The sequence below is a fragment of the Onychostoma macrolepis genome, chromosome 23 (assembly GCF_012432095.1).
Source record: "Onychostoma macrolepis isolate SWU-2019 chromosome 23, ASM1243209v1, whole genome shotgun sequence".
In the NCBI taxonomy this organism is placed as follows: domain Eukaryota; kingdom Metazoa; phylum Chordata; class Actinopteri; order Cypriniformes; family Cyprinidae; genus Onychostoma; species Onychostoma macrolepis.
The window spans coordinates 8,442,337-8,454,850 of record NC_081177.1 but is presented as its reverse complement, the minus strand read 5'-3'; positions in this window follow the sequence as shown (position 1 = coordinate 8,454,850).

The following is a 12,514-nucleotide window of genomic DNA, read 5'->3' as shown; positions in this document are numbered from 1 at the left end:
TTGAACGTACCGGACATTCCGGAAGGTAGATTTGTTTTTATACGCTGTAAAATACATAATGACAGGTTAGCACTGGTCTCCATTTACTGCCCGAATGAGGCAGACAGTGCATTTTTCACAAATATTTCCAATATATTACTTGAGCAGATGTCCTTTAGTGATGGGTGGTGATTTTTAATGCCGTTTTAAATCCTGCACTGGATAAATCTCACCCTAATACTACAGCTAACCCATTATCTAATTTATTGAATAAATTTATCACTGAACTTAATGTAATCGATCTTTGGAGAATCCAGAATACTACATCTAAGGACTTCAATTTTTTCTAAAAAGGGTGGAGCGTCTGATGGGAGGACCTTTCATATTTTGTAACAACACACCCTTATGGCACAACTTTAATTTTTTATGTTGAAATCAACCATTTGTCCAGCCCTCTTGGTCTACATTGGGCAGAAACACATGTGGTGACTTGTATGATAACCAGGGACTCTACTCACTTCAAGAACTAAGTTTTGTTTACCAGCATCATCATATTTTGTCTTTTTTCAGTTACATTCTGCTCTCAAGGCCTATGGAGTTCCCTGGGCATCCCTATTTCCTCTCATCTTATATGGGATTGGATCGCACCACCCTCTGGTCGGCCATCTGTTTCTTTAATATATAGTAAACTTAATGATCACACTGCAAAGTCTCTTTCTATTAAATCTATCTGGAATCGTGAATTAACAGATCTTGATTTATCGGTCGACTGGGAGAGGGTGTAGTCTAATCTTAACTTCTAAAAACTTGGCTCATCGTCTTATCCATTTCAGAGTCATCCATTGAGCATACATAACTCCTTACAAGAGGTTTAAAATGAAACTGCAATCAACCTATAACTGTCATATCTGTAGCACTGTATCAGCAGGTCCTTTTCTCCACATGTTTTGGGAATGTCCAATTGTTGTCAATCTATGGACTCATGTGAATTCTGTTTTGTCCTTTTTACTACAAATTGAAATTGAAATTGTTGATGGTGTGTCTGTTGTTCCCCCCTCCTTGTTGTTTGTTTGAGTGGATGCTGTTTTGTTGATTTGAAAATAAAAATTGATCACAAAAAAAAAGAAATAATAATTCTGATTAAAAAATAATTTTATTTAAAAAAAAAAATAATAATAATAGATCTTTGAATCAGGAATTCTGCCCTGGATCTCAGTAATGAATTGAGTTCGGACCTAACCACCATTTACTGTATTGTCTGAGGAACAACGTTCGAGGATCATCCACTGAACCTTGGTTAATTTCAATAAACTCAGCAAATTTATTTCTGAATTGACTGCAAAAGTTTTCATCCTGTAACAATTTAGGGCTAAATCGCCATCTAGTGGCACGAGATGGCCGAGGGATCAAAGAAAATCTGCACAAATTTCCATCATGACCTGACAGAGATAAGGAAAAGATATCGGCATCACAAACAACTGAAGATAAAGAAGTACAAATGAAATTATAGTCAATTCGCGAATAGGATTTATGAGTAGCAGAAAAGAAAGTGAAAGACTCAGCAGAAGGATTTAATAAACGCTAACTATCCACCAATGAGGATGAGGTTACACATTGCCAAAGTTGGTCTGAACAAAAAGCTTGAGAGTGTGATTCCTTTGGTCCAGATCTATCTAGGATATGCGACATTACAGAATTCATAACTGCACCCAATACAATTTCAAAATCTGAAAATTTCAAGAGATAGGTTGACGAAACAGAGAAAAAAATAGGGTCGGGAGTACAAGGGGCATAAACTGAAAGAAATACAATATTCATATTCTCCACTATTGTTTTTATATGTGTTATTCTACCGTCTGTATTACAACCTTTATCTAAAATAGTAATATTTAAAGTCCTCCGCACCAATATTAGGACCCCCTTGGTTTTAGTATCCAAAGATGAGTGAGATACCACTTCATAAAACTTATTACACCTCTGTATATCTTCCTCTTTCAAATGTGGTTCTTGAACTAACACTATATCAATCTTTCTTCTTCGCAAAAAATCCAGAAAACCTGTACGTTTGTGAGGGCCATTTATGCCATTAATATTACAACTCAGAATATTAAGGTCAGTCATAGGTATCAAACAAAATTACTGCATAATAAGACAAAATACAAGTTTGAAAATAAAAGCAGTTGAGTCTACCATTAAACCACCCCCACCTCCACCCTTCCCGTCATTATTCAAAAAAACAAACACATTCCCATGAACTATGGCAGATCAAACCAAGAACAAACCTTGATCTGCCAGCACCCCTTAATATGATCTGTGGCGTCAACAAAAACCTGCACATTACTGAAGCACCAACATTGGCCCTATAGTCACATATTGACTAGTTAGTATCTCTATTAAAAGAAAAAATAATAATAAAATGAATAAATAAAATATAAAAAAGAGATAAAGAATACAACTAAAACAAATAAAATAACATCATAATCAGTAAGCAATACTGTATGCACAATGAAAGCTTCTAGTAACTATGAATTAAGAAGTGAACATTAAAGTGAACAGTCACCCAACCATTTAGAGCATCTCTTCTCCGATTAGACAGCAAACGTCCAGCTGAAGCTCACTGAGAGTTGGTGGATGAATGGGATCTGAGAAAAACTCTTGCTTCTTCTGGGGAGTATAGCATTTTAGGTTCACCTTGATTGAGCAGGATTCACCTTCAATGTTGCAGGATAAAGAAGAAAATTCTGGATGCCAGCTTCTCTCATTTCCTTTCTAATTGGCGCAAATGCACTTCTTCTTTTTGTGGTGACCGGAGAAAAATCTGGAAAGAAAGACAGCGTTGCTCCGTCGGATGTTTTCACCGGGGCGTGGAGTCTGGTGGCCCGCAGAATGAGCTCCCGGTCCTTGTACAGCAACAGTTTAAAGATGAAAACCCGTGGTTTAGCGCGATCTGAGGAGATCCTTGTGTACACGCGATGCGCTCGCTCCACTTCAATCTCTTTGCCCGCAAGAGACAGGAGCCACAGGAGACAGGAGTTTCTCCCTCAACTGTTTACTTTCACTTTAGACATAACTGTGTTTATATGTAAACCTTGTGTGTTTTTGACAGTATTAGCGCAATCAGACGATAACTAATCAGGTGCTGTTTGACTGGTCTTTTAGTGTAAGCAATTAAGCTTCAGGTGTAACGCGCTCTGAATTAGCACACATCAGAGCAGCACACGAATGAAATGTTTAACTGGCAAGGCTTTAGCACACGCAAATAATGTACTTTTGTGATTGCGAATAAGTGCAGTGTCTCGTGAGTGTAACTCTACCGCTGAATCAACATTTGATGTGAATGTGTCTGGTGAGTTGAGGTTGGACCTGGAGCCAGGAGACATAGTAAATACAGCGCATTGCTTGAGGTAGATGTTGTAAATGTTTCATTATATTACTAGTGTTGCCTCCTTTGTTCACTATTAAACTACTGCATATTGCATCTGACACTGGTGTCGTTTAGTTTTGTAACGTGACCCCACACTTTCGAACGTTTCACTCTTGCCGCCACTGATTGCAGGCAAACACACACCGCACATGCGCACGGATATCACACGCACGTCTAGCAAACGACGGCCACATCATTCAGTGAAGGAAAATGACAAGCAGCAGCTTCTAATTCGCCATTAACATTGAAGTATACGGAGATAAAACAAGCAAGTATCGATAACAGTATCCTTTGTCCTGAAGGTTATCGGTAGTCCTGTATTGACCCAATTACGTACCGGTCCAAAAAAATATTGGTTCTTGTTCTCGGTACCCATCCCTATCTTAAAATGTCCTCAAAGTGTGTAATAGTGTTCGCCATCTTGTCCATCATATCACTCGCGATCGGTGGCTTGGATTTCTTCTTAATAGGAGAAGCCAACGGAGACATTGTATGCCATCAGGAAAAGTAGGCTATTATTAATGAATAAAACTGTATTTTTAAAAATCAGCAAAAAGGGGCCAGAGGTACGGAGCTCTACTCAAGTGCGACTACGTTCAAGAGCACGTCACGTGACTTCTGAATTAATTGTATTTTATATTGCTGTTGCAATTCTTCAGCAACATAGCTGGCTAACATAGACAAGGTTATCAAAATAGTGACGTTTTGGAAGCAACCGTAAGAATGTGCTAAAAACTACAAATCAATTCATCAATGTTTGTATTGTATTGTAAAACTTTATTGTCCACGTGAGTGGCTCACCAGCACAACAAAATTAGTAACAACATACATAGTAAGAAAACTATAGTACATCGTTTTCATTGTATGCCATCATTCTCCAGCAAAACATATACACAAACTTAATTTAAATCTATTTAAAAAGAAATTTTTAAAAAAGTAAGATATATTTATTTTATTATTTGTATTATATTAAATATATTTATTTTTGTTAAGGAATAACTTAACATTTAATTAAAATATAAATACTTTTTGCAAATATTAAAGACATTATTACATCAAAAAGTATCCATTTAGCTCAAATAATCGCTACATTAAGAATTCTCCTATACTCACCAAGGCTAAATTTATTTGCCCAAAAATACAGTAAAATCTGTATAATTGTGAAAAAGTTATTCCAATTTGTAAAAACTGATTACAATTTTAATATATTTTAAAACTGTATTTATTCCTGTGATTGCAAAGCTGAATTTTCAGTAGCCTCAAGAAACATTTCTTGTTATTATCAATGTCAAAAACATTTTTGTGGAATCCATAACATATTTTCAGGATTCTTTAATAAACAAAAAGTTGAAAAGAACAGCATTTTATTTGAAATAGAAATCTAATGTAACATTATAAATGTCTTTACTGTCACTAAGTTGAAGTGACTGCTTCATAACTAAGGAACTTTGTAACATTCACTAGTTTTTTTTTTGTTTGTTTTTTTTAATCGAGCTGAATAATGACACTACTGTCTTTTTAAAGCTACTTTATAGATAATTGTATTTGTTACATAATTGAAGAACTACTAAGAGCAACATTACTACTAAGAAGCTGCTTTGAAATCTGCATTGTTTGAAGTGCTATGGAAATAAACGTGACTTGACTTTAGAATTTAAATGTGTCCTTGCTAAATTAAAGTATAAATTTCTTTCATAAAAATCTTTAAATGGTAGTGTATTTTTAAAAGTTATATGTATTGCACTTTTGTGGCAGGGCAAACCTGAGGGTCAGGTACATCACCACTAACGTCCTAGCAACTGCACAGCAACACACTAAAAACAACCAGATGGCGAGTATTGCACAAGCAAGCACCACTGTTGTTGTTTTACTTGCAAACTGTAAGGTTATCTACTAGCTTATACTCAGAAGGTGAAATGTAAGACTTTACCAACTCCTTTTCTAATCAAAGAGGAAAAAACAACAGCAGATAACCACATCAACACTGCACGCCACTCTATAAAGCAAGCGACTGCCAAGCTCATCAGTGGGAGTTCTGCTGTGCCACTATCTCATGCGTTATTAATAGAGCAAAGTGTTGATTAGAATGGGCCTCCCCCCTCCTCTCTCCTTCTTATCAGCTCTCCCAGCACCTCCTCCTCCTCCTGCCCTCCAAATGCCAGCACATTACTGCTTTCCTGCTCATTGACAGAGCTGCCAGTCACTGCTGAGATGGATGCCACTCCTGGGAGGACTCCCTAGCCTCCACTATTGACTTATTTGTTTTGCTGATCTAACAACCCCTGCTCCTTCATCTAAGGTGAAAGGTGGACTTGTATGTGAGCTTACAGCATGCTGTATATGTTATGCACTACAAAAAACAAAACAAAAAAAAGACGCAGTTTTATCATAAAATACGGTACCAATATTTTAGGTATTATGAACTGAACCTAAATTTACAGTGTGTGTGTGTGTGTGTGTGTGTATATAGTCATGGCCAAAAATATCGGCACCCTTGGTAAATATGATCAAAGAAGGCTGTGAAAATTCATGTGCATTGTTAATCCTTTTGATCTTTTATTTTAAAAATTCACAAAAATCTAACCTTTCATTGGATAATAAGAATTTAAAATGGGGGGAAATATCATTATGAAATAAATGTTTTTCTCAAATACACGTTGGACACAATTATTGGCACCCCTAGACATTTTTATGAGTAAAATATCTCTGAAGTATATTCCCATTCATATTATTCACAATATTGAGCACTACAGGGTGATTATGAACATGAAATTATCCAGCCATGGCTTCCTGTTTCACAGAAATATAAATAGGAGGGAAAACAAAGCCCAAATTCCCTTAATCATCCATCACAATGAGAGAAACCAAAGAATATATTTCTGATGTGCAGCAAAAGATAATTGAGCTTCACAAATTAGTGAAGTGGCTTTAAGAAAAGAGCTAGAGCAGTGAAAATTCCCATTTCCACCATCAGGGCAATAATTAAGAATTTCCAATTAACATAAAATGTTACGAAACTGCACTGTAAAAAGTGATAAGTTGACTTAACTTAAAAAAAAAATTGAGGAGACCCGTTGACTTAAAATTATTAATTAAATAATAATAATTTTTAAAAAGTTAAGTGAACTTGACAATTCACTGAACTTATTTATTTATTTTTATTATTATTTACTTAATAACTTTAAGGCAACGGGTCTCCTCTTTTTTTTTAAGTTAAGTCAACATCACTTTTTACAGTGTGCCTGGAAGAGGACGTGTGTCTATATCTTCCTAATGCACAGCGAGAACGAGAGTTAGAGTGGCTAAAGACTCTCCAAGGACCACAGCTGGAGAATTGCTGAGAAAATAGTTGAGTCTTGGGGTCAGAAAACCTTTAAAAAACAGCACCTACATAACCACATGTTGTTTGGGAGGGTTTCAAGAAAAATTCTCCTAGCTCATCCAAAAACAAACTCCAGCATATTCTGTTATCAGACACGACTGGAACTTCAAATGGGACTGGCTTCTATGGTCAGATGAAACTTAAAAAATGAGCATTTTAGCAGCAAACACTCAAGATGGGTTTGGTGAACACAGGGATAAAAAGTACCCCATGTGTACAATGAAATATACTGCTGTATTTTTGATGTTGTGGGCCTATATTTCTGCTGGAGGTCCTGGACATCTTGTTTAGACACATGGCATCATTGATTCTATCAAATACCAACAGATAAAAAAATTAGTAAGTGACTGACTCTGTTAGAAATCTTATAATGGGCCATGTTTGGATCTTCCAACCGTACAATAATCCAAACACAAACCTCAAAAACAACACAAAAATGGGTCACTGAGCACAAAACCAAGCTTCTGCTGGCCATTCCAGTCCTCTGACCTGAACCCTATAGAAGATGAGTGGTGAACTGAAGAGAAGAAGCACCAACATGGAGCTGGGAATCTAAAGGGTCTGGAGTGATTCTGGATGAAGGAATGGTCTGATCTCTTGTCAGGTGTTCTCTAACCTCATCAGGCATTATAGGAGAACATTTAGAGCTGTTAAACTGGCAAATGGAGGTTTCAAAAAGTTTTGAATAAAAGGGTGCTATTAATTGTGTATTAGAGAAAAACAAACATTTATTTGATAATGATATTTCCCCACATTTTATATTCTTATTATCCAATGAATGGTTAGATTTTTCTGAATTTGTCTGAAAATGCAGATTAATTTTCACAGCCTTCTTTGATCATATTTACCAAGGCTGCCGATACTTTTGGCCATGACTATATATATATATACACATACACGGGTACATCTCAATAAATTAGAATGTAGTGGAAAAGTTCATTTATTTCAGTAATTCAACTCAAATTGTGAAACTCATGTATTAAATAAATTCAATGCACACAGACAAAGTAGTTTAAGTCTTTGGTTCTTTTAATTGTGATGATTTTGGCTCACATTTAACAAAAACCCACCAATTCACTCTCAACAAATTAGAATATGGTGACATGCCAATCAGCTAATCAACTCAAAACACCTGCAAAGGTTTCCTGAGCCTTCAAAATGGTCTCTCAGTTTGGTTCACTAGGCTACACAATCATGGGAAATTGTGTAGCCTAGGTGGATGCTGCACACTGGTGGTGGATGAGGAGACCCACCCCCCACCCCACCCTTTTCTACCATTTAAAATACAAAAGTCTATTCATAACTATCAAATATATGATATAAATTTTTTTAGAAATAATATTTCATAAAAACTTTTAATATTGCTAAAGAAGGTAACACCAGTGACAAAAAATGATACATATGGTCTTGAAATAATTGCACAAAAAAGCTAAAAAAAATATATAATTAAGCTGTCATTTATATGTATTCATAAAGTCAAAAGGTAATCTAATAATGTGGTCTAAGTTTAAATGTAAAAAAGAAATAAAAGTTTTAAGACATTTTGCCATACCAAAAGTGGACATTTCTGTAGAATGACCCAAAACTGAATTAGCAGCAGCGCTCTTACTGCATGACTTCAGTGGTGCCGGCGCAACTATAGGTTAAAGAGCTTAAAATACAGGTATACAAGTTAACAGGTTAAACTATCAGTTTACACTATTAGTTAACATTAGTTAATTACATTAGTTAACATGAAATAAGAATGAACAATACTTATGCAGTGTTTATTAATCTTAGTTCATGTTAATTTCAGCATTTACTAATGCATTATTAAAACAAAAAAGTTGTGTTTATAAACATTAATGCACTGTGAACTAACATGAACAATGAACGACTGTATTTTTATTAACTAACATTAACAAAGATTAATAAATTGTGTAGTATTGTTCATTGTTCATTTATGTTAGTTAATACATTAACTAATGTTAACAAATGACATCTTATTGTAAAGTGTTACCATTCATATTTATTCATCATACTGTTGAACTTGACAGTATTTTCTCTCTTGCTATTTCATAGGAGCTCCAAGGAAGACAGAGAAAGCCAGAGTCTTGTACCCTGTGTTTATCAGTATCTTTATGTTTGTTGGGTGAAAAAGAAAAACTCAGTAAAGTAAAAAATGATTTGACTGATATATATACACACACACACACACAATAAAAACACAGGTAATAATGAGAAAGCTCATCACAAGTATCTTTTCCATAAACTTAATATTAAATATTAATATACGAAAGGTCTTACACGCAAACACAAAACACTATCTTTTACATCGTTGTAATGCAATAAACATAAAATTAGCAATGAAAGATGTAACATAAAACCATAATATACATAACTAATATTAAAAACAATGAAGAAACATAACTATTTAAATGAAAAACCATAAAATGTCAAGTGTCACAGGAAATTCTGTGATGTCAATTTTCTGTTTCTTACAAAATGGCTTGACTTTTTAACTGTAAAATTTTTTAAATACATGAAATGTCCCATTAGATCATTGGTCTCGAACTCAATTCCTGGACGTCCACAGCTCTGCACAGTTAAGCTCCAAACAGCTCCAAATAACACCTGCTTGGAAGTTTCTAGTGATCCTGAAGACTTTGATTAGCTGGATCAGTTGTGTTTGATTAGGGTTGGAGATTGAGACCAATGCGTTAGATTATTACAGATTAATTATTCCCCATATATAGCAAGAAAACTTGCTGTTAACCAGTTAACAGGTTTTTATTAAGGATGCACCGATATAAACTTTCTGTGCTCATACCGATTATTTTGAATGACATACAGATACAGATACTGATAGTTTAATGGTTCTGCTTTTTTTGTACTTTGTTCCAAAAATTCCAAATAATATATTTTATTCTCTCCATATCAACATGTTTTCCCATGTTTCAAAATAATTGGTCTCTATGAACACTTGTTTCTGCTATATGGGATAAAAAATAAAAAAGGAACTTGTGACTTTTAATCTCATAAATTTGAACTGAATTGCGACTTTTAATCGCGATAAATTTGAACTTAAGATTGCAAGAAAAACAGTCAGAATTATGATATAAACTCAGAATTATGAATAAAAGTCAGAAGTGTAAGATATAAAGTTATAATTAACCCTTTTTTATGTTTTTTTTTTTTCTGTGGCAAAAACGGGCTTCCATAAATCCATAAACAGAAAATGTTACTCAAATTAATATTCTTAACTCACATTAACTGAAAATGTTAAGATTTCATTTTTGGATGTTCTTGAATCTGAAACAATTGGTGGATACCTGATAGTGCAGATAATTATCAGGCAATACCGATTATTAGCCGATATACTGTTTATACACACATCCCTATAATTTATTGTAGCATTTACAGTATTTTACTATTAATATTACAATCTTTGTTTAGAGTGTACAGAACCAGGAAGTATGACCACATTAGCCCGGTTCTGTCAACACTGCACTGGCTCCCTATTAAACACTGTATAGATTTAAAAATCTTGTTAATTACTTATAAAGCCCTGAATGGTTTAGCTCCTCAGTACTTGAGCAAGCTCTTATCGCATTATAGTCCTCCACATCCACTACGTTCTCTAAACTCTGGCCATTTGATAATACCTAGAATATGAAAAATCAACTGCGGGCAGCAGAACCTTTTCCTATTTAGCACCAAAACTCTGGAACAATCCAACTAACACTGTTCGGGAGGCAGACACTCTGTCAGTTTAAATCGAGATTAAAGACCCATCTCTTTAACCTGGCTTACACATAATACAGTAATACGCTTCTATTATTCAAATCCATTAAAGGATTGTAAGGCTGCATTAATTAGGTCAACCAGAACCGGGAACACTTCCCATAACACCCGATGTACTTGTTACATCGCAAGAAGAATGGCATCTATGCTAATATTAGTCTGTTTCTTTTTTATTCCGAGATCACCGTAGCCACCCGATCCAGTCCGTATCCAGATCAGATGGGGGATCAGCACCTAGAGATGACCTCTACAGCCCTGAACGTCAGCGGAGATCAGGACACCTAGATGAGCCCCAGAGACAGATCCCCAGTGAGGACCTCGTCACCTAGACAACCATCAGGACAAGACCACGGGAACCAAATGAGTCCTCTAAACAATCTGACTTTGCTGCAGCTGGAACAAACTGCAGAGGAGAACTGGCCCCGCGACTGAGCCTGGTTTCTCCCAAGGTTTTTTCTCCATTCTGTCACCGATGGAGTTTTGGATCCTTGCAGCTGTCGCCTCTGGCTTGCTTAGTTGGGGACACTTCATTTCCAGCGATATCGTCGACTTGATTGCACAGATACTATTTAAACTGAACTGAGCTGGATGATGACATCACTGAATTCAATAATGAAATGCCTTTAACTGAAAATTGAGTGTTTAATCTTGTCATTTTACATTATTGACATTATTTTCCTATTTTGATATTGGAAAGTTGCTTTGACACAATCTATATTGTTAAAAGCGCTATATAAATTAAGGTGACTTGACTTGACTACAGGGGTCAATATCACTGTAGGGTGCCTTTTGGTGTGCTGTACATAACTCATTTGCCATGATAACTTAACATAAAAATGACTATGAAAGGGTGTGTTATATTAGGCTAAGTTTTTATACTCATAACAAAAGCATCACTTGGCTCTTTAGATACATTTTCTAGATTTGTCTTAGTTTTGTGTAAGAGGATGCGTGTTATTTTGCTATGTCCCATGCACTGCTCATTAAATTTGATTGAGAGTAGAATACAGTCAAATCATAAAATTAAAAAATGTTGTCCTCTATTAATATTTTGTTAAACTCAATTTGAGTGTATTGATCATTTGATCATAACATTTTTATTTTTATTTAATAAAAAAGAAGAGTTTGTCCATGCCCCTTGAATGGTTGTCCACCCCGTTATGTTGGGAAATCCGCCCATTTAAGAAAAGGCCATCAGGACAACAGATTTTTTGTCTCTTCAGTGGCGGGAATTTCAACCGCTTAGGTGAATAAGTTGGTGATTTTTCAATTGACAAATTTTCTTTGAGTTTGCTTACTTGCTTTTCCTAAGCTTAACATGTCCACCCTGTCAGCATAAAATATACCAGAAGTGATTAGAATACAGTATTTTCAAAATATGTCAGTTTAAATATACCAAATTCTCTTCAACAACCAGACTAAATATTTAGCTAGTCACAGTTTGTTGTAAGCTAATATGCTAATTGAAGCTCAAAATGTCCACCCTGTCGGCCACTTAGACTCAATAGAGTGGACATAAACATGACAGGGTGGACTGAATGAAAATGAATGGGGAGGAGGGGTATATCAGTGTGATTGATGTAATTATATTATTTATTATTATATTATATATTTTTTTTAGAAGTTGACTAAATGTTTTATTTTCATATTTTTTTGTCATGATTTGTGTGTTCTGCATTATGTGTCCACCACGTCATGTGCTGGTCCACCCTGTCATCTTGATATTTTACAATAATATTTTAAATAATAATTCAATCATATCTGTATAATCCAGTGTGTTCAATAGCTAGGTGTGGGGGCAATAACATGCAAACAAAAGACTGCATTAAAATATCCAGATAAGAAAAAATACATGTGTGAGTATGAGTTTCTTTAAAAAAACATGGTTTACATAAAATCTTTTATATATTTATAATTTGAAAGCAAACAAATAACCCTGTTTAGAA